Source organism: Nelumbo lutea, chromosome 2, assembly GCF_056320005.1.
Source record: "Nelumbo lutea isolate HS-2025 chromosome 2, American lotus-T2T, whole genome shotgun sequence".
Classification (NCBI taxonomy): domain Eukaryota; kingdom Viridiplantae; phylum Streptophyta; class Magnoliopsida; order Proteales; family Nelumbonaceae; genus Nelumbo; species Nelumbo lutea.
This window is the reverse complement of record NC_142685.1, coordinates 32,031,083-32,055,171: the sequence shown is the minus strand read 5'-3', so window position 1 is coordinate 32,055,171 and position 24,089 is coordinate 32,031,083. Positions and strand designations below refer to the sequence as shown.

Below are 24,089 nucleotides of genomic sequence, written 5' to 3'. Positions count from 1 at the left end.
AACTTATTGATTTTTTTAGGCAAAATAATCTATGGAAGTAACCATTTGACAGTGGATCCAAATCCTCTATACATGGGAGACATGGTGACAGAAGGCAAGGTTAAAAATATCGATACGATACACGTGTCGGCAGTATCATATCGGTACTTAGAAGCGCCCGAGATTCTTTTTTTTTAGTTTTTTTATTTTTTGGGAAGTTAAAAACATGTTTTTTTTAATTAAAAAAATTTGGGGTTCCGAAACACCTGAAAACAGGCATTTCAGATCGTATTGTTTTCAAAAGATACGATACGATACAGCCGATACAGGGCGTAACGTATCAATACTTTAAACCACTGATAGGAAGGCACCCTTTTAGCATGAAAAAAAGATCAAAATATCACTTGAGAAAAAGCTCTCAAACAAGGATCAAAATATCACAACGTATGGGTCCATAAACTTCCGAGCTCAGATCTCCTACTCACAACTACCCATAGGACACTACAGCTGTACATTGAGAACATCTTCTTTGTTTACATGTTAACATTCATGGAAGGATGTTCCGAGACCGGATCTGCTCCTCACGCCTCACATGAGAGGATGTTCCGAGACCAGATCTACTCCTCATGCCTCACACCAATCTCACATGCACATCCTACCATGCATTGGGAGCATCTCCCATACTTATTATTCATGGGAGATGTTCTCAATGCACAGTGGATGTGCCTGTGAGGCATCCATTTGTGAGGAGCAGATCCTGTTCTGGATGTACCTAATGACAGCTGTAGTGTCTTGTGGGTAGGAGATTGGGATTCTTATTAGATTTTCACAGTTACCATACATGTTTTCTCAAAGAGTTTCAATAATTTTTAAAAAGTTTCAGCTGCCGTATACTATCTACTGTTAGCTTATCAAAGCAAAATAAATAAATAGAATCAAAGAGTTTCTTTTTATTTTTTCTTTTTTCTTTTTATACAATAGGGAGAAACCACAAAGGATAAACAACAAACAAACAAGAAAATTACAGAGGAGAAACTAAAGGAGGCATGACTTAGTAAAATGACCCCAAGCATAAAAAAAAAAATCAAGAGTTTCAGTGGTTCAAAACTCTCATTCACGATAATCACATATACCTAGGGTATCAACATTTTGAATCTTGCTCTCAATTGTCTAACCCATTTAAGTTCATGACATGGTTGCAATTGTTTTGGGTACCATTAGGGCTGAAGAAAATCACTGTTCTTATCTATTTAAATTAAACAAACTTGTGCGGAGAGCTGGAAAAAGTGTTGTCAACCAAAAGACCAAAGAATCGAAAGGGATTGTATTGTGTGGAGAGCAAATTAATCCATCAGTCTGTTCAGTGTAAGATCATCTTACAGAACTCAAACATGAAATGGAGAGTCATTTGGAAATCCCTGTAGATTTCATATTAGATCTTTGCGAGGCATGAGGAATCTAAACAAATAACAGAGACTTCTAATAATCTCTTCACTGTCCTTTTGCCAGAGTATTTGGTTATCAATACAAAAAAGAACCAACCCTGAAACTCTGAGAGAATCAAGACTAAACCCGAATATGATATCGTGGATGAGTGGCAATACAGAGTTAAAAAAGACATAAACAAAGCTCAGTTGCACAGTTGCATTCATGGTGTATGGTCTGAAAATATCTTCAGGCCCCATGAAGGGAGCACAGGGTCCAGTCAATTTCAGACTGGCTATTTGGCCATGGTCCCCAGGTGTACCTCTGAACTGTTCAGATTGGCCATGTGAGCTCATCTCATTGTACAGACTTTCGTGCAAGCTGCATTAGACATACGATACTGGAAGGTAGCTGTCAGTCATTCACAGTTAGCCCTCTCCAACCGATCCAGATGGACCTGTTTGTGGTAGTACCTGGCTGAAAATCAAGGACGGACCAATAACTGCTGAAGCTTGTAGTACTGGCACAGTCAACCGACCAGACAGAACATAGAATTATTGTGCATTTGTGTTGATAGTAACAGCATACAACTTTTCCTTTTTCTCCTTTTTTTTGATGAATTTGAACAATGCAACTTGGGCTGACAGGGTTTCTTTGTTAATGCATTCTGAGTTCTCTTCTTGGAAGTGTCGTCGTCAGTGAGAAATTTGAAGATTTTGAGTGGCTAACCACCACCGAGCAGTAAACGAGGGCTTCTGTTGGGCCAATGTGCTAGAAGAATGTGCCGAGAGATGAGAAGATAGATTTTAGCTGCATAGAAAGAGAGCAATCTGAAGATTTTGATTTCTATTTGTGAGCTTTCATCGTAAAGATATCTTGAGGGTTGAACCATCATTATTTCTTCAGTGCAATATGTGAGCAGGTTCATTGAATTTCTGGGCAACGGGTCTCTTGAATTGTTGAAACAGAAACAAGTGTCAGATTCAAGCTCTTAATCAGAAGATTCAGAACCCATAAAAACAGACGGACCAGTTGCACCTGGAACACAGTTTGAACTCTGGTTTAAACAACGTACGTTCTGAATAGGACCTCTCAGCATTCAATTTAGAGCTGGACAAAGACTTGTTGGCGGGAAAGATGGAAAGTATGCAGAGGCTGGGGCTCGAAAAACGTAAGGAAATTTTTCCAACTGAATGTCAGTGCCTATCGTGTTCTCTGCATTTTGTATTCTCCTCATGAAAATACTCGTTTTCTTATAACAGGTTCTCTGTACCAGAACTCCTCTACATATGCTGAAAACAACCAGAGTGTAATAAGATCTTACGTTAGCTTCTTCTCTGAACTTGTTGCTTGGTGTATTTGAATTCTTCAACTTCTCTATTCTACATTTTCCTATCTTATAGTGATCGATCTGTAATGCATCACAATCACTTACATGTTCTAATGCCTTGCAAGTAGGAAAGGCCCCATTCTGTTCTCAAATACAAATGGATAAAAGGAAGAAAGGAAAATTACCAATATGTTGCCACAAGCTTCCACAGTATTCAGTTTTCCTTGTAATGGCATCACCATTGAAGGTTCCTAGTATGTGAACTTTGACAAACATCCCATGCAAGAAAGAAAAGGTTGCAGGCTTGCAGCTAGTATAATTGTATAACTACAGATGTGTGAGACATGAGAGTAGTAATCATTGAACATGGGTCCTGGGATATATTAGAGACCAAATAAATTCCAGGAGTAATCCATACAATATAGCATGCTTTTTAGTGCATGATAAGATAGTCCCGTGAAAGGCAAATTGAGCATAAACAGTGGAGTACAGAATGCAACATTTGGGGAAGCGATGGGCCTATACATATTCAAGAACTTTGGCATATGGTCTCCACTGTCTTACAATCTTTCTGTGGTAGCTTCATAAACTTTGGCGCTTTCCTCACATACATCTAATTCAGGTGAAAAAGTGAAGCCCTAGTAATAAGAGACCATGTTGGCATTTTCGGATCCTCCCTACTTTAGCAGAATAAATTGGGAACTACATCTTCGTAATCAGTCAATTGTGTGCAGTGGAATGCATCCCCCATGCATACAGCAATATAGACTCACCATGCAAGTAAACAAGCATTGCAACTGTACTCTTGATATTATGATGATGTCACATCCTTGAAAACTGTGGCAATAAGAAAACACAAAACTGTTACAAGTCTATAATAGTGAAAAGAAAACAAAACAAAGAATAACACAAACAAAAGTATCAACCAATCGACTGTAAATATCCATGAAGTGAAATGAATACTCTTCAAAAATTTTGAACCTCCTTTCCATAACTCACCCAACAGTACTGCAACTAAATAATGCCCAAAAATAACTAAATAAAACCTCTCAGAAGTTAAAACTGTTTTAAGGAACTTTTTCATGAGTAAATTTCCTATTTACATACTTCAACAATTGTAGATCCAAAAGTCCACAATACAAAATCTCGAGCAGGTCTTGTTGACCCTAAGAATGTCATTGAAATTCTTGATTAACACAACAGTGCCCAGGCTTCAAAAAACCTATTCAGTTTTCCAATGGCATGAATACTGGACTTCTATCAGATAGATCTTTGAAAAGAACTCTGTTATAATTCAGGTCTGCCTTAGAGTTTGGCCTGACTGAGTTCAGTTATGTAGAAGGAGAAAAAGTGAAAAAGAAAGAGAAAGAGAGAAAGAGAGAAGAGAGAATTCTGGTTCGAACTGAAAGAGTCAACATGACTTCTCCCAGTCGGCCAGTAAATATTTATATTATTATTAAAACATGACTGAAAAGACCCATGTGCCCTTACTTAAGTTAAGAGCACATGTTTCAACACAACATTGCAAATCAGCAACATCAATCAAGGTATAAAGACAGAAATACCCCTACGCTAACACTCCCCCTCAAGCTGTTGAGTATATATCATATACTCCCAGCTTGTTACATATGTTGTCCACTCTTCCCCGACTCAAGCATTTTGTAAATAAGTCAGCCCACCGATTTCCTGTATTAACTGTGCCTGATTACTTTTCCATGTCACCAGGTTACCTCCCAGAAACGTGCAATAGCCTGTAGTAGGCCGCCTATCAGACATAGAACCGGCCCAATCAGCATCAGAATACCCTTCTATTTCAAGTTTTCCCCCACTCTTGTATATCAGACTGCGACCTAGGGCCCCTTTTAGATACTTCACAATTCTCAGAACCGCATTCCAATGAGGAATCAAAGGTTTTTGCATGAACTGGCTTACCACACTAACTGCAAATGAGATGTCTGGTCTGGTAATAGTTAGGTAGTTCAATTTGTCCACAAGTCGTCGGTAAATGCCAGGGTCTTCAAACACTTCACCCATATCACTGCTTAGCTTGGTATTTGTGTCCATGGGTGTTTCAGCTGGTTTGGCACCCAACAAGCCTGTTTCTTCCAACAAATCAAGCACATACTTCCTCTGGCACAGGTTAATCCCATACTTGGATCTCGCTACCTCTATCCCCAAGAAGTATTTCAGTTTACCCAGACCCTTTGTCTGAAAGTGGTCCTGCAGATAAGTCTTAAGCCTATCAATACCAATGTTATCATTCCCAGTAATAACAATATCATCTACATACACCACCAACAGTATTTTTCCCCCGGAGAGTCATGACTAAATACAAAATGGTCAACTTTGCACTGTTTCGTGCCAAACTTCTTTACCGCCTCACTGAACCTACCAAACCATGCTTGAGGAGACTGTTTAAAACCATATATAGCCTTCCTTAGTCTGCACACCTTACCATCCTCCCCCTGAGCAACAAACCTTGGAGGTTGCTCCATGTAGACCTCCTCGAGTAAGTCACCATGCAAAAAGGCATTCTTGATATCAAGCTGATATAGTGGCCACTCATACATGGCTACAAGAGAGATCACAACACGAACTGACCCTATCTTAGCAACCGGTGAGAAGGTCTCTATGTAGTCAATGCCATAGGTTTGGGAGTACCCTTTTGCAACTAATCGCGCTTTCAGGCGTTCAACACTACCATCAGGCAGATACTTAATCGTATAAACCCACTTACAACCAACATCTTGCTTCCCAAGAGGAAGAGCAGTGAGATCCCAAGTATGATTATGATGAAGGGCTGAGAGTTCTTCTTCTATGACACGGCACCACCCTGGAGAGGCAAGGGCTTCCTGGACATCTTTAGGAACAATAATTGAGGATAACAAGGTAACAAACTGGCAATGGGAAGCAGAAAGGTGAGTAAGAGAAACATAATTACAAATGAGATGAAGGGTGCAAGTATGTTTACCTTTCCGCAAAGCAATGGGTAGATCAATCTTAGATGCTAAGTGGGGGTCTGGTGTCGGATCCATCGACGGAGATGTAGCCGGAGGAGTAGTCGCTGGTGCACGTGGGCGATGTGTATACACATGACGGATAGGTGGGTGTTCAACAGGTGATGGCACTAGAGGCAAGGATTTGGTCACGACTGGAACAAAGGGATGAGGATCGACAACGGGAAGTGGAAGAGGAGGAGGTGATGAGAAGGAAGAAGCATCACCAGACCCCAAAAAGAACGGAGTAGACTCAAAGAAACTGACATCAGCACACACAAAGGACCGTCGAGAACCAGGATGGTAATACCTATACCCTTTCTGGGTTCGAGAATAGCCAAGGAAGATGCACTTGAGAGAACGGGCATCAAACTTGTCGTTCCCGGGACCCAGATTATGGACAAAACAGACACCCAAAAACTCTCGGCGTAAGAGGGAATGGAGACAAAGTGGGAAACAAGACCTGAAACAGAGACTGACCATCAAGGATGAATGTGGGCATCCGATTAATCAGAAAACAAGAGGTAAGCACTGCATCACTCCAAAAAGGTTTGGGAACAAGCATGTGATGCATGAGGGATCTTGTTGTTTCAAGGAGATGGCGATTCTCTCTCAGCCACCCCGTTTTGTTGTGGGGTGTAGGTACACAAGGTCTGATGTATAATGTCATGTTGGTCCAGGTATTCCTGAAATGATGAGGATAAATATTCGCAACCATTATCAGAATGAAAAACTTTGATGTGGGTACCAAATTGGTTACGAATTTCAGCATAAAATTTTTGAAAAATGGTAAAAAATTCACTTCTTTCTTTCATTAAATAGAGCCACGTCATCCTTGAAAAGTCATCCACAAAAATGACAAAATATCTGTATCCATTATATGACATTACTTTATAAGAACCCCAAACATCTGAATGAACTAAAGAAAAAGGACTCGACACACGGTTATCAACCCTAGAACTAAAGGGAACACAATGGTGTTTCCCAAACTGACACGACTCACAATCCAAAACAGAAAGCTGACTCAAGGACGAAACCAAGGACTTCAAGACTTTGAGCGACGGATGACCAAATCGGCAGTGCCACTGGAGAGGAGAAAGAGATGACTAGAGAGCTGTTGAAGTTCTACCACCACCACCGTCAAGATAATACAGTCTACCTGCTTCATGCCCTCCACCAATCTTCATCCCCGTCTTGAGATCCTGAAAGACACACATAGAAGGATAAAAGGTAATGGAGCAGTTAAGTGATTTGGTCAGCTTACTAACAGACATAAGGTTAAAAGGCAATTTAGGAACATACAGAACTGATGAGAGGGATACAGGATCTAGGTCAACATTACCAACACCACAAATTGAGGATGTGGAACCATTAGCAAGGTTGACAGATTGTGATGTTGAGCAATGAGATAAGGAGGAAAACACACTTGGAGTTCCAGTCATGTGATCGGAGGCTCCAGAGTCAATGATCCAGGGATTGGGTGTAGATGCCAGACAAGCCATACCTGAGTGAGCAAAAGTTGTCGTGTTCTGCTGTGATTAGATAAACCTCTCATATTCATCACGGGGAACACTCACCATCTCCTTCATGGGACCATCTGTGGATGTAGGAGGTAACTGGTCAGATGAATGATTCTCCTGTCTAAAGCCGGAAATTGAGTCACCGAATGCGGCATGATTGGCCCAGGTTGAGGGAGGACCATGTAGATCATAACAATAGTTGATGGTATGTCCATCCATACCACAATGAGTGCACTTCCTCGGGCCTGAGCTACGTCCTCTACCACGAGCTCCCCTTGAATCTCTGCTCCCAGTATGACCACCACCACGATTATGAGTAGACCCACCATTGCCACTTCGGCCATATGCAGAACCACTACCACCACTACGGCCAGACTGAGCTCCCCGACCTCCACCTCTACCACCACGGCCTCTCGATGCAGCAAAGGCAGATCTATCTGAGATATTAGAGTTCTCAGTAGATCCAATAGAAATCCTCCGAAGTCGAGCAAATACCTCTTCTAGGGACGGAAGAGATGATCCCCCTAATATCTGAGCCCGTACTGGTTCATATTCAGACTTTAGTCCCACCAAAAATCTAGTCACATCAAGCTGCTCTCTCTGTTGTTGCTGAATCTTGACATCAGAAGTGAGAGGATGATAGACATTCAACTCATTACGTATGTTCCTCATGTTGGCATAGTTCTCCTCAGGACTCTGATTGCCCTGTTGCAGATTAAAGTACTCTTGATAAAGCTGATAAACTCTGGTTGTATTGTCCTGCCCCGAATACAATTTCTTCGCATGGTCCCACATATCTTTGGCAGTATCAAGGAACATGAAGTTCACACTAATCCTGGGTTCCATACTATTCCACAACCATGTGATGATCTGAGCGTCCTTTTGCTCCTAGTCTTCATACTCGTGAGAGTCAGAGGAGGGTTTCTCCTCTCTAATGTGTTTTACCTTCTTTGCCTTTAGAAAGACTTCAACGGATTTAGCCCAAGGCACATAATTCTCTCCATTTAACTTAATGGAGATCATCTGAACATTCAGGTAGTCTGTAGGCACCATCACACTAGGTTTATAATCATTATTGTCTCCCATTATGCTATCACCAATTCTGCACACTTGCTGAATTCTATTATCACTGAGATCTGCACACTACACACCACTAGGTCACACCTGTCACATTGATTGTAGCACTAATTGTTGTTGGAAAGTGTGCTCACACCACAAACCCTACTCCTACAACTACCTGAAATCTCACCACTATATGATCATATCTCTTCCTTCAAAATGCACAAAGAAACCAGCATAAACCCTAGCACTTACTGGCCGAAACCCTAGCAAATGGTCTGAAACACACCTCCTATTTAATCCATAACAGATATCATGCACTGAAATCTCTTACCTTATCGCTGAAGTAACACCCATGCGAGCAGGAGAGCAGTCCACACACAACAACCGCTTCACACACAACAGCCACTGCCCACACAGTTCGGCCCTCTATTCTTCCTCTACTAGGAGAGGGCGATCTCAGAAATCACAGCAACCAACCACATATGACCTGACTGGAGGCATAGAAACCCCCAAAGGAAGAGGGCGATCACTCCTTTTCAGCCCTTTCCCTTATCTCCAATCAAACCAGAAAAAAAAAGAGGAAAACCCTAGATAGGGTGCGCAGAGAATGAACCCTAGGCAAGCAGAAATCTAGGCAGATTTAACCTAGCTCTGATACCATGTTATAACTCAGGTATGCCTTAGAGTTCGGCTTGACTGAGTTCAGTTATGTAGAAGAAGAAAAAGTGATAAAGAAAGAGAAAGAGAGAAAGAGAGAAGAGAGAATTCTGGTTCGAACTGAAAGAGTCAATCAAGGTATAAAGACAGAAATACCCCTACGCTAACAGACTCTACATGACTGGAGTTCCAAAAAGTGTTTGAAGAGAAAGAGGTGGAAGAGGAGAGAACTCAATTTAGTGATTTTTTTTGGTGAGTCAGGCAGTTAGGGACAGAGGGGTCACCAATGTGTGTTGCTGATTGAAAAGGTCTTGGGCATTTGTTCTAGGAGGGCTGATTAGTTTTTTGTTGAGTTTTCAGAGCCTTGTGGGTGGCCCAAGTTGTTTTGTGCAAATTGTATATGTTGTATAGTCTGAGGTTGCTGGCCTTCTTTTTGACTGGGGCTTCTGGGCTTCTTTCTTTTGTACCTTTGTTTTCCTGTTTTAATAATTGTTTTTATTTTATTATAAAAAAATGACCACATCATTCATCAATCTACAAAGGCAAATATTGTCCGTCTCTGTGGTCATGGAAACTTAATATTTCTCACTTCTTAATTGACCCCCTTTGCCATGTGATTAATTCAAATGAAAATTAATATTTATTCTATCAACTAGGATCCAAATCAATTTGCAAGGTTGATGAAGGCATGGAGTCAAGGAAAGAAACTGTAGAGAACTAAATCAACTGTCTTCATATTCTTGAACCAGTGACAACTTCATATTTCTAGGTAATTTTAATATTTTTTAGTATTTTAGATTTACTTTCTATATCATTAGAGTCTTAGGAGTAGGATCAGTTATTTTAGATGATCAAATTAGTTTATAGAGCCTTATTATAAAGGTTTTACAATTTTAAAATGTTGAAGATCTAATCAGATCAACTTTCAGACTGTCTCTCGAGGGTAAAAACTTCTTCATTTTGTAATGTTTTGGTGTTATCAGATAAGTAACAAGTTATCTATAAAGTGAGGCCAAAACATTGCAAACCTAACAAGCTTTGAGGGAGATATGGTCATCAATGTTTTAAAATGAAGAGGCATTGCATGAGGTGTTCCACAACCCGGAGGCATTAGGCAAAGTTCAGATCATAAGAGGCATAAGCCTCCCAAACACAAGGAAGTACAACACTCCTTAAGAGGAGGGTGATGAGGAAGAAGGGAGGGGAGGAGGAGTTAGAAGGAGGGAGAGGAAGAAGAGGAAGGAGGATCTCATCCTTTTTTTTTTAATGAAAGATGTCTTATATTATGAATAATGAAGCTGCATTAAGACTAGCTGAAAGAGGGGGTCTTATTGAAAAGGTGTTGAAGGGGGGGGGATCTGGGGGATGAAGCCTCAAACTTTCTTTCGCCTTCTCTTTCCTTCCCTTCAATTTCCTTTTCTTTCTTTTTCTTTTTTCTTCTCTTTCTTTCTTTTTCTTTCCCTTCCCTTTATTAACTTTTTTCTTCCCTTTATTCAAGCATATGCCTCTTGCACCTGAGGTGTACACCTCAGAGGCATAAACGCCTCTGGCATACTCCAGGCGTACACCTCCCATGCATTTTAAAACACTGATGGTCATAGTGTCAGACATTGATAAGATTAAGATCTTTCTATTTCTTTGGTCATGCTTGCAATTTTTTTATTAGCTGCAGTAGTATTATAGGATTGAGTTGTTAGGAGTTAGATTCCTTATTTGAGTGTTCCTCTGTGTTGCCTATTGGGTTGTCATAATTTTGAAGTAGTTGGTGTTTATCTTAGCTCAGATTTTGAGGTCTAATTGGAGCCTATGAAGGATATTTGAGACCTTATGTTTTAGTCTACAAGGTTATTGTTATTTAACTTTAATCGTTAACAAAATGGAATTAATAAAAGTTTATTTTGAAGCAACCTACAGGTAAAAGTCTTACCTTCTTTATTTCTATCTCTAAAGTTGAACCATTTCTTCTGTTTTCTCTCTTTCTCTTCTTTACTCATATCTGAATATTTTTCCTTTATAACTTAGATCAATAACTTTCTCTTCATTACTCACTTACTCACAACATTCATCCTAGAAGAATTTTCCTTTTTCCATCTTACATCAACACTCCACATAGCAATCACCAGCCAATTATGTTAGAATGACAACATGAAAAGAAATGGCCTACAACCACTAATATCCATGCACATATAGAAGACGACCAATATCCATAGAACATAGTTAACAATTGTTACTTTTTCTAATAGTATAGTTCATATATATTATCATGCAACCACAGTTGACACAGCTTCTTACTAGTTTCACAGTTAACATTTGATAATGGTCTAACAAAGTCACTTTTTTAATAGATGTAGAGATCATGGTCATTAATTAGGGGGGTGATTGCCAATATGCATGATTTTGTCTTTCGAAACAAGACAACTGCCATAGCAGCAACTATGTGCTAAATCATCCACTATACCAGGGATTAATTATCTTGGTAACCATCTCCTCAACTTACTGTGGAAATGTAGATTACTGATATAATTAACCTTCCAATGAAGCATGATAATAAAAGCTAAATGACCATATGGTTGAGTGAAGCTTTAATTCCACAATCTCATCCACATCCAAAACTCCCCGCTTTCAATCTGTTTCAATATTTTAATTCATGGTTGCACCTGAACAGTCCAGACTTGTAGAAAAATGCCATCTAAGGATAAAATCTTTCTAATGTAGTAAGATGCTTCAAAAATCAAAGATATGTTCAGACTGTTCCAGTCTCAAAAGTTTTTTCAAGACTGAAAGAAGGTTTATTTGGAGTGGGACCAATCAAGAGGGTGAAGAAAGCAAAGAATGTTCTGAAGAGAAACAAAGGGGTCATTGTTCAAATCACTGGAGAGGCTGTAAGTTAGTGTAAAGTGGTGGGTAATGTGAGAAGAGGAGTGTAGTGTCTTGGTGTCTTTGTCTTCATGTTTGGAGTTTGTGGGGGTTGGTGTTTTGGCTTTGGGTTGATATTTGATAATGTGGTGTTTAGCTGAGTTATTTGTTTGCAGGTTATTTTTTATATATTTTCAAAGTTTGTAGGGGGCTGGGTGGTTGTCTTAAGTTTTTTGTAGTGGAGAGAGTTACAGTGGTTGTTGAAGAATGTGGTGGAGGTGTTGGGTGTGTTGGAGGATGTTTTGCTGTCTTTCTTCTCTTGGGTGACTTTTCTTGTAATTTCATTTTTCTTTTTAATAATTTTTGTTTTATCTTCAAAAAAAATTATGCACATATCAAACAATCAATATGGTCTTCAAATTCACAAACAATCAATATGGTCTTCAAACTCATATTCTTTTATTCATTACTTAGATCAACATGTCAATTTAATTGAGGGGAAGAATGTAATGCCTTTTTTGTGCACTGTGATTCCAAATTCAGCATCCATGTTCGTAAGTTTTGGGAAAAAAAGGTTTTAAAGCTAGCCCCAACCTGACACAACCCTCCTTTATTTGGGCATAGGGATAGCTAAGATAGTGGAATGACCTTGATAACCATAAACTTGGAAGTAGGTAGTCTACACTTAAACCACAGATCAAGATGTTAAAACTGGAACTAAAAAGCACCCCAGAGAAAAGGGAGCTGAATCCTGAATTTTGGGACATGCTCCTATTATGTGAAGTATTTTTTTATTGTGTTTTGTTGCGAGTTCATGAGGCCTTACCCAAGGTCTCATGCACCCTCTCTTACCAAGCACCCTTTCTTCATAATAAAAAACACCTATAACCTATCCAATCACCCTCTCTTACCAAGTTAATTTCATTTAAACAGGAAAACTTCATCAGTTGGAAACGTTCTTGAGCATGAATGTACCATGGGTATGGGGTAAAAGAGAAATTGCCCTCAATAACCTTAACTTCGACCAAAAAAGCAAACAGGGTACTAAATGAATTGGCGTGTCATGTGGAAGAAGCTCCCCAGTAGCCCAGGCTGTTCGTCTATAGGCCCTCTCTCTCTCTCTCTCCCCCCCCCCAACAATATATGCACCTACACATTACTAATTTATTGAAGTACCTGTTTCATCCTCATATGCAGAAACTTCTGAGATACTAAAAATTAGAAGTTTTTCACATTTGGTGTTCTTATAGTCCTACATCATCTCCATTTAGTTCTCAGCTTCTCACTTTAGATAGTTACAAAATAGTGACTAATAACAAAACATTTGAGACAGAGTTGAGAGATTCCAGCCATAGTTGTCAAAGGTGACACAAGACACTGAAGCAGGTTTCTAGGCAACAAGGCTCCCATGGAGGGCTGCCTAGCTATTTTGTACATGGTGTTATTAAACACTTCCATATTCAGTTTGAGAGTTAAAATCCTAGTTTATTTTTTATTATTCTCTTGTTTATTAGGATTCAATCTTGCAAACAGTTTAGGACAAACTAAGAATTTTCCAGCTGACGACTGAAATCAATGCAGCTACTCATGGGCTTCCTCGTTTCTTCCCAATTCATTCTCAATTTTGCCTAGCCCACAAAAATTATTAATAGACTGATGAGATAAAAAGTCCTCCATCAGTCCATCCAAATAGGAACTTGGATCTCCTGCAAGCAAAAACTTGGTGTATGTTGTCTTGAACCCTCAAAGACTTCAAAATAAATAATCTATCAGCTAGAAAACTAGGTGACAAGGTGCCCTCCTGATGCCTAGCCTTGGTGCCTTGAAAACTATGCTTCCAGTTATATTGTTCCTTGACAACTATGCTAAGAGTCGGTTCTTAGCTTATGCTTTTTATCATCAGACATGAGGAGATTCCATGGTGTTTGTTTATCCATCACAAAGATTGGAGTAAGATTAAATGCAATGAATCATGGGGCAATAAAAAAAAGGGCAACTCAGTGCACGAGGCTCCCACAGGGTCTGGGGAGGAACAGAAGTACACAGCCTTACCCCTGCACATATATAGAGGCTATACAACATATGTGGTGTTAATTTAACAATAATAGAAGCACTACAAACGTGTGTAATTGGGATTCCTTGATTGATGAATACAATCAGATAAGAAGCAAGTTCAGGTGGGCTCCCCACAGAGTGCGCCCCACATACACCCCACAGCCCATCCCCCTGTGCATTGGGAACATCTCCCATACTCGTCATGGGAAGATGTTCCCAATGCACAGAGAGATGGGCTATGGAGAATGTGTGGGATGCACTCTGTGGGGAGCCCATCTGAATTCATTAGAAGCATAAAACTAATGCAAGTCCAGTAATGATGTGTGGAGTAAAATGCTGGACAATTAAGAAGCAATAAATCTAGAAAATGAGTGTATCACATATGAGGATATTGAGATAACAAGTGGAGAGACTTAAGGATAGAATGGTTAGAACATTGTGAACATGAACTAAGATGGCTTGGGCATGTACACAGAGGAACTGGCACCTATATATTAAATTATTAATTAAGCATTTCATTAAAACTTAAACACCTTGTTGCTCACCGAGGTGGGCAGTATGCCAAATAGCACAAGGAAAAAGAAAAAGCAATTACAGGATGCACCTCAGCCCTGGGCATCCCCATTCTAACTGTCCCCTTGCCACCCCTGCCCTAGATAAGGGTGTCAATTGACCGGTTTTGGATTGGACTCCGTCCAGTCCAAAACCAATTTGGACGGATTGGATGGACCAACAAGACATATTGGATTGGACCAATCTGGTCCAAAATATTTATTAGATTGAATTGGACCTCGTCCATCCATAACAAATTTATACTGGATTGGGTTGGATTAAGCCAATATCTGGTCCATTGATATAAGATAAAGAATATTTGTCAATGGAGTGGGTTTGGGTTGAAACCAATCTAAATCTAAATAAATTTGAACAGATTGGACGGTCCAGATATTGAATTGGACTGGTCCAAATTGGTCCAAAACATTCATTGGATTGGATTGGACCTGGTCCATTTATAATGGACTACATTGGACTGGATTGGATTGGACCAAATCCAATCCAACTGACACCCCTAGCCCTAGAGCTAAAGTAAAGAATCTGGCAAAGAATTAAAACAACTGCCACCTAGTAATCCGATGCAAGGTAGGGGTAATAAGAGAAAATATTTAAGGGCTCACAATAATGTGAAGGCTTGGAAATGGAGTGTCGAAACATGATTGGCCTAGCCGATCCCATATAATTGGGACAAGGCTTGGAAATGATGATGATAATGAATTTAATGACACATGGCTTTTAACAAAGCAGAACAATTATGAATCCAACCATAAGTCATAACAAACTTAGTTAAGTAGCAATTCTCAAATCAACATTTTACAGTTGCTAAATGGAAAAGAAGGTAATTTCATTCTAGGAATGTCCATTACGAAATAACTGAAACAAAAGGATTAGTATGTAGCAATGCTTCAACCACTGATGAGGTTAATGAGTACGAAATAACTGAAACAAAAGGATTAGTATGTAGCGATGCTTCAACCACTGATGAGGTTAATGAGTACGAAATAACTGAAACAAAAGGATTAGTATGTAGCAATGCCTCAACCACTGATGAGGTTAATGAGTTATTAGAAGATTCATTTCCTCCAAATTTCTCCAATCCTGAAATTGAATGCTGGTTTAACTATATTGACAACATACTCTTGCATAGGTTCCCACTTATATAGGTTGTTATAGCCTTATAGGTAATAAGTGGTGGAGCACCTAGATGCTTAGATAGTGTTGCTTCCTAGTTAAATGAGTCGAATGGCTCTAACCTATATTGGTTTTGAGCCAGGACCATCTTTTGCTAGTGCTAGCCTATATTGCTGTGTATCGGACCATATCCACCGATACGGTGCGAAACGGCTTGATACAAAGGCGTATCGTACTGATACGCATGACTCGTAGGATACATATCCAGTCGTAGCATATCCTGTATCCGTAATCATGGATATGGATATGATACGCTCCGTATCAGGAGTATCGTATCGATACCTTAATCCTTGGAACCTACACATTTGCTCACCCCTAGTCATTTTTCTAATCAAGACCACTATACTATTATTCTTTTTTATGAGTATGGACAAACTATAATTCTACAATGAAAACATATTTGATAGAATTCTTGTTAAGAAAACCCAAGACTGTAAAGAGGAACTTGATTCATCAAGTCCCCTCTCTTCTATACCTAGTGCCTTTGTTTTTAAGGTGGGAGTTCCTTCTTTTTCATGCCACAACTCTTTTAATTATAGATCGGAAGGAACTTTTAATGAATCTCCATGCTTCTAATTTAATCCAAATTTCAGAAATGGAGAACATTACACCTAAAAAGCTTATAACTATATGACATCAATACAAAAACGAAGTAAATTTTAAGCTACACCAAGACTTTTGACCAATTTGGTAGAAATACTAACATTATAAATGGCATGTATTGGAAATAGTAAAATGCAATTTATACAAGCAATAAAATGAAACTTATCATTAGATAATTGAGAAGATTACAGGCTTACCACCCACAAAATGGATGAAAAAAGAAAATAAAAAACTTACAAACAGGCCCAAAACAAAGCCTCCCTAGTAACTCCTTGCTTAGCTAAAGTGTCAGCCATTCCATTTGCTGACCTTCTTACCCAATTAAAGTTCACCCCAATCTCCCTTTCTAAGCTAATAATCTCTCTTAGAGCCTGTCTAAGAGACCACACTCCTAGGTTTCCAGTTTTCATCCACCCTATTACCAGCTTGAAGTCTCCTTCCACTTCTGCCCTTAATGAAGTAAGGCCATTACTTCTGCCCTTAATGAATCTCCCACCCCAATTGGGCCTGAGTAAAGGGCCAAAACAACATCTCACTACATAATAGCATGTGTTTACTTAATAAATTGAAGAATGCAAGGAAAAAAGGATTACTAATTGAGTCATATGGAGCTTTATTACACTATCAAATCTATTTTAGCCACATGGAGGGTTCTTGGGGTTAGTCCATACCATTTTCTAGATAGAGAACCGTCTAGAATGACTATATTTTGGAGAATCATTTTAAACCCCAAAATAACTTGCCATATATAAAACTCATGGGCTATTTAGGACAAAAAAATACCTAATTGGAAAACCTATGGTGGATATAAACCATTTCATTTGGATGATTTTGTTGTTTCTTATATACCCTACATGTCATTTGCATGTTTTATGAAAAGTTCTCTTTCTACATATGAAATAACTTTTACCATCTTCTCTTTTATTTTTGTTATATATTCTTCCCTTTTCAACATTTATTTCCATAACAGCTAATTTTTATCAATAACCGCGGCTTTCATTAAATTATAGAATTAAAAGGTGTACATATAACTATACAAAGATTGAGAGATAAACTATCTTATCTCTCCCCACATGTTCTTTTTATAATTGTTCCCAGAACATCAATTGTCTTCTTGTCCCTTGCTTAGCTAATACATCTGTCAAGAAGTTGGCAGTCCTCTTAACCCGGAACAGCTATAAGGCCACACAAGTTATTTAAAGGAAAATGCTGGATAAAATGAAACAAAAGTCAATTGAGATGGTTACAGATGGAAAACAAAAGACAAATTTGGTTGGCACTAATTAAAAGTTCTAAAGGATAAGAAGCAGAGAAGGGAAAAGAAGATATTGTTTAAAATGGTAAGAAGAGACTTCAGAACCTATATTTAACAACAGATATCATGTCAAACAGCCTAGCTCCAAATAGTTATAATATGGATCAGTGGGTTGTTACAAGAAGTAGTGGTTTCCCTAGCTTATAACAACTTATTTATCAATGCTGATAACAACTTATTTTACATCTTGCATTAGCTCTTGGACCACCGAAGCATGGCTCCAAGGCAATCTGATTGTACTTTAAAATTGAGATTGAAATTGAAAAGAAGATGGATCTGTTTCTTTTAAGATGTGAATGATTTTCCAAGAAAATATTTTTGGAATTGAAAAAAGAAACAAAATAGAAAGGATTAGAGAGGCTGAAACTGCATCAATTAAATGAAATTGTAATTTTGGGTATTTGTAGTCTAGATATGTTAATCTCAAAGGAAAACTTAGTTTTGAAAATCATTGAGAGGGGGATCTGTTGCATTTCAAGGGAGAAGTACAGTTAATATAACTAGGTTGGGTTTGGAGAGGTTGCTTTGGACAAGTTTTGGAGATCAAATACCTGTAAGGAAAAGAAAATTTTTTGGAGATCAAGTGAGAAAAATCATCATCATTAGGATCCATGAACATGAGAGTTTGGCAAAAGTTTGTGTCGTCTACCAACCTGACACAATCCTCCTCATCCATCTGGGCTTAGGGCTGACGGTGTAAGAAAAGTTCACACTAGTGGAGATCGAGTAGTCAAAGTGAAAAAGATGAATTAAGACAGGGTTTATTATAATTGTACCTCTCCAATTGGATGAGATTCCGTAAAGCATTCTTTCCACGATGATTTTGAATGCTTTAACCATTGTATGCACATGCTTGTGCCTTATTTCCAAACTAATGTACGTATGATGCCTATGGAGTATAAGAACTAGACTGCTGGAAATTTGGACAGTATCTACGAACCAAAATATAATCAATGAATTAGTCTCATTGAAAAACATCATTCATAGGCACTATGCAATGAAAATCTAGGCAAGGCAAATTTTCAGAGAGAGAATTTAGCACCAGAAGCAATAGAAAGAGAAAATTTACCCTTGTTCCTAATCAAGTCCTAATTCAGCATGGGAATCTCTAAAAGTCCTAATAAAGTTTCCTGTTTTTAATTTAATTTAAATTACATCTAAAGAAACTCACTAGTCTCTGGTAAAAATTAGAACTCAACACACTAAAATAAATAGACATTTCCTTACTTTTTCTGGGGAGATATGGATAACATTGAAACAATGTTTTAAAATAATGGTGCGCCCATGTACAACAAATTGCTATATATAGGGATAGCATTTACCTCTCAAACTTCCAAAAAATATGTGTGTCAAAAATTTATAGGCTGATAAAGATAGAAAGGATAGGGTCAGAAATGATGTCATACAATGGAGCCTGGCCAGTAGTAGCTCCAATAGGTGGCTAAATGATAAAGAGTAGACTGAGGTGGATTGGTCATGTGCATAGAAGACCATCTACAGTACCCATTAGAAGAAGTAATTCGTTACAAATTGAAGGGGCTAGAAGAGCTAGGGCATATTGAAAAGGACTTGGGTGGAAGCATAAAGAAATGATTTAAGTGCCCATAATTTGATGATGGATATGGCATTGAATAGAACAAAATAACCACACAGGATTTAACCAACCCCATATATTTGGCACAAGGCTTAGATGATGATAGTGGTGATAATGATGATTTATCTCTCAAACTTACCAATAACACTTCCTACTGATAAATTAGAATGGAAATAAAGGTCTACAATGGGTATAAGGGGGATTCCATAATTATACTGAGAGAAATGGAATTATTAACATCTCTAACCATAGAGTCAGTCAATCTAATTACTAGAAATGTTCATAAAATGGCTTTAATATCAATTATAGCTTTCATATTTTTTTCATCTAAGAATATTTTGAATCCAACAAGAACAAAAATAGAATTTCTCCCTTTAATGTCCTTAAAAGTATTCCATTAAGCCTGTTCAAGAAGTGAATTCCAACAATCAACTCATCCAACCTCGCTGCTTATTCTTCTATTCAACCCCCTTCCAATATAATGAAGAGGAAAATAATACCAAAGAAAATGTAGCGGCATTTAAGGGACACTCATAAAGAAGAAAAGGAAGTGGATTAATATCCGAGGTTGGAAATTGAAAGAAAAAATGAATGTGGCAGTTCTTTGGTGGAGAAAGATACACATTGAGTATCATGCATGCCATATTTAGAACACAAATGATACCATAATTGCTATTATATATCTGACAAATCAAATATTTGGTCAAAATATTACTATATAACAGTTGATGATTAACTATGTCAAATTGAACATATTCATTATCCCTTTTTTCATGGACGGGATTTTATTAAGTTGCACTACAACCTTCAAGGTGTTCTAAAATTCCAGACTCCAAATATTCTACCTCATCCATGCATTTGAATATAATAATTTCTATACCTATCTGACTATATTGATTCAACTTCAAGAAGATGAGTTGTTAATTCAACATTTTTTAACATAACACATGGAAAGGTAAAATTAAATGTGCACACAAAACATATGACTCTTGATCTGCTGACAATTTGCTACAAAAAGAATTATAACAGAAAACTATGCACACATATACAAGTGTAAAATAATTTCTATTTGCCAAGATTTCTGCTAAAAACTACACATAACATTATAAAAAATCTTCTCCACGTTTTTATTTTGTCCAAGAGGAAGGGGTTAGGAACATGAATAAATGTATGATGTGTAGGTGGTGTGATAAGTCTAAGTGTGATGGTTTCCTTGAAGGGCAAAGAAAGGCTAAGAGTCTTGGATAACAAAGGTAGATTATAATCTTTTGTTGATGGAATTGTGTGTTTGTTATGATCCACACCTCTTTTATAAGGGGAGATTCTGAGGCCCTGAAGGGAAGGAGCCAAAAAGGATTTGACTCCTATTTGGAAAGGGGATCTTCAACTCAATGTCAATTGTCAGGGGGACACTACTTGGGGTTTGCCATGTGTCTCATGAGATCTTTCCAAGATGTAGTTTCCTTTCGTCAGAGGATTCTCATAGTACATGTGTGCTACTTCCCTTCAAGGGTCTCCTGTATTGACGTGGTGTGGGTGACGTTAGGACTAGTCTGACGTGTTCTGCTTAATCCTTCTAAATGTCCTACTATGAGCGACTTGGTTGATAGTGTTTTCGTCCATCGCAAGTCCGTGATGGCTTTGAGCTCATTGCATGGTCGTGACAGGTTATGGACTCCTTGCAGATCTGCATCGGCTTGTGTGTCACCATGGGTGTTTCTATGGTTCCAGTTTAATACCTTCGTTGCAATCGCAGTCGTGGTGAACAAGATGTACTTACATGATGTTTTCTTATTTTCTCAAGATTATTTATGCAAAGGAAGGACAAAATGTCCTCATCGGTATTCAACAAATCTTTGTTCTTTACTTTTTGATTGGATGGAAAAAACATTATCTTATTTGGAAACCTATCCTAAGGTTAAGTCTACAATTGAAGGGTAAGTGAAAGACACATGCTTGAATGTTCAAAGTTAAGGTGAAGTTTTTTCAAACTAGGGGAAAAATGATGTGGGAATCAAAATGGTCCTAATTTCAGTCAAGGATTTTTCTCCTCATAATTTTTCCTAAAATTTGAGTCATAGAAAAAATCTAAAAGAGCAAGGAAAGAAAAAAGAGAACATGGTCTTAAGTCATAAAAAATGATTTAAGGACTTACAAATTGACAGAAAAAAGTGTCTTGATAAAGCACAATTGTAAGACAGGATTCATGTATGCAATCCCAAATAGTTGTGATAAATGCTAGTTGAAATGAGTTGAAGATATTTTATCATTTTATATATTTAATGTGGAACTTGGTCATAAGTTGTTACTTAGGTCATTGTTAGGGTTGGTTTACAATTTGGAAGTCATTAAGTCATGGGACCAATTAGAGGGTATTGTTTTTCTCTTAACTGGATGTGTAGAAACAATTTGGTAACTATGGTCATGGTTCAAAGTATCGATTGTATATCATGAGATTTCAATAATTGGTATTCCACATTTTTATTTTTTCATATTGATATTTCATAGTTAGTTATGTTAGGATGAGTATTAACATTTGAAAAGTTATAAAATACTCTAACTCACAATATTTAATGTTTAGTGACCCTAGAAATCAATATGTATCTATACTTCTAACCATGATTAACATCTACTAGATTCGAATTTGATAAGAATTAGATAGATTTGTAAATGAAGGTTCAAATTATTTTTTTACTAGAAATGGTAACTTCATTAATACAACTTAAGTATAACTTTCCAGAGTTAAGTACAATTGTCAACCCCTAAACAGGTGTTGAGCCTCCAGTAATCTTTCTTACAAAATTGCCCAGAACATTATCTCCTTAACAGTCCCTTGTTTAGCCAATGTGTCAACTAAACCATTAGGTTCAAATTCAATTTGATATCTTTATTAAATATCTTATTCAAATTCAATTATATTGAAAATCACAACAACAAAAACTTTCCAAAAATCTAAAAACAAATAAATGGCATGCCACAAATTACACCAAATGTTACTTGACTGACCTATGTCTAGGATGGTGACTAGTGTTCAACATCAAATGTTCAATGATTTGGTCTAAAATCCCTTATAAAATAGAAAAATGGGTAATAAATATCAAACATAAAGGACCAAAGCCACCACACTTGAAAATATATAGATTATAGCTCTTTCTTGGATAAGATCATAAGATGGTGAATATGCATTCAAGGGTAAAGAAATAAAGCCTCGCCAATGTGTATGAGGAGACTTACAATAAATGATGGAACAGATGCCTCGTAGCATTTCAAGAAACATAACATTGTGAGGCAAAAGGAAAGTTTACTTGCAAGAGTGAGCAAAGACGTGTCGTGGATGAGTCCCATGAAAATGAGCTGAGTTTGCTTCACAAGGCCATTTTAATGCGGCCTCGCAAGTTGCCTTGTAAAGTCATACTAATTCAACCTTATGAACCAAGTTTGCCACATGAGGCTCAACTACTTCTTACCTTGTGAGGTTATATATATTAATTCTGCCTCATGGAGTCACACTAGAGTTTCAGACATGTGTTTAGTGCCCCACGAAAACCACAACCAGCTACACCTATGTCGTATTGACATGCATCTCTCTAAAAAGGCTTAAGATTGTGCTCTAACAACCTTGTGGTCCTAAAGGACACAAGTCTCGAGAGGAGAGGTAGATGGGATTTGTTCTTAGACAGCACCTGAGCTGGTGAATATCCTAGGACTTCATGCAACATAACTTATAACCTTACTTTCTATAAATAGAGAGGAGACCATCCTTTGTAAGGGGGATCCAATGTCATTCTATCTTTGAGCTAAGTCCTGTTCATCCCCCTTAGTGGCATCTTCCTTCTTGCTTTCAAGAGTCTAAGTTTATCCTTATCATTATAGGCTTGCAAAGATATTAGGAATGAGAGCCTTCAAAGAAAGATTATCTTGATCTTAATTTTGATAGGAGTATGGGAAACCGGGGACTTTTGGGGGTCGGAGGAGTGATAAGGGATGAATAGGGAAGAGTAAAACCAATCTATTTAGGACCAATAGGGGAAGGTGATTCCATAAGGGCTGAGTGGAGAAATTGGTAATAGTGGGTGATTCTAAGGTGGTTATAAGTTGGGTGAAAAATTAGAGCTTTGTAGTATTATGGAAATGAGAAGAAGAAATACAAATGGTGGATAAGGAATATGTATGTGGTGGCTCAGTGGACTCCAATATTGGCTAACACTTGGGCAGATAGCTAGGCCAAGAAAGGGGTGAATAGAAAATCTTTTATTTTGGGCAAAATTGTAATGTTTATAATTAATTTCATGTTGGAGAGGGATAGCATTACTCTTAGTTTTGTACCATAAGATATATTATTCTATCTTTCTTGTTACTAATCAAAAAAAAAAAATCGGACAGAAAATCGAAGAGAGAGAGAGAGAAGGGAGAGGGAGTAAGCAAATTGGAATAAAGGAAACATCCAACTAAGTATTGATAATAAGATTAAAAAGAAGCATCCCAATCTAGCTAGAGAGAGAGAGAGTACCTCAATTGACAATGGTGAAGTCACGGTTTTCTATCTATTGTGTCAACTTGCTAGTTGTTGCAAGTAATGCTTCTTCTTCCCTTAACCCAGCCATATGAAAAGTCTTGCCCACAAGTCAGTTCATAGGTTTTGGTAGTATATATAGATAGAATCATGATTCATCTCTCTCTTTTTAAAGAAAAGAAGTTGAGCAAACTTTCTTTTTAAGCAAACTAGCCAAAATAAAAAAGATTATGAAAAAATTATAGATAGGCATTGGTAAGTATTAGATAGAGTGATGGTTTTTTTAATATATATTAAAATATATATAACATATAGCAGACTGATAATTGAATATTTAATTTAGATTATAATGGATCAAATCAGGGTCTATCCAAATATGGTTTGATTAGAAAACAAATCTCATCTTTAGATTCAAATTCAATTTGTTATTGTTTATTGGAT

General features: G+C 37.8%; 1 long non-coding RNA gene across 6 annotated transcripts in view; it reads right to left on the bottom strand.

Annotated features, from left to right (window-relative positions):
* Positions 1-1,386: 1,386 nt before the first annotated feature.
* LOC148869666 (uncharacterized) overlaps positions 1,387-24,089 on the bottom strand; it is a 36,963-nt gene continuing 14,260 nt past the window's right edge. For 5 of the 6 annotated variants that reach the window (XR_016107645.1, XR_016107644.1, XR_016107642.1 and 2 more), the window contains exons 5-6: positions 2,920-3,571; positions 1,387-2,696 (exon numbers count right to left, since the gene is read on the bottom strand). This is a non-coding gene — a long non-coding RNA (uncharacterized LOC148869666). Of the gene's footprint in view, positions 2,697-2,919; positions 3,572-18,317; positions 18,474-24,089 lie in introns of all 6 variants that reach the window. The other variant, XR_016107647.1, reaches the window with a different exon arrangement.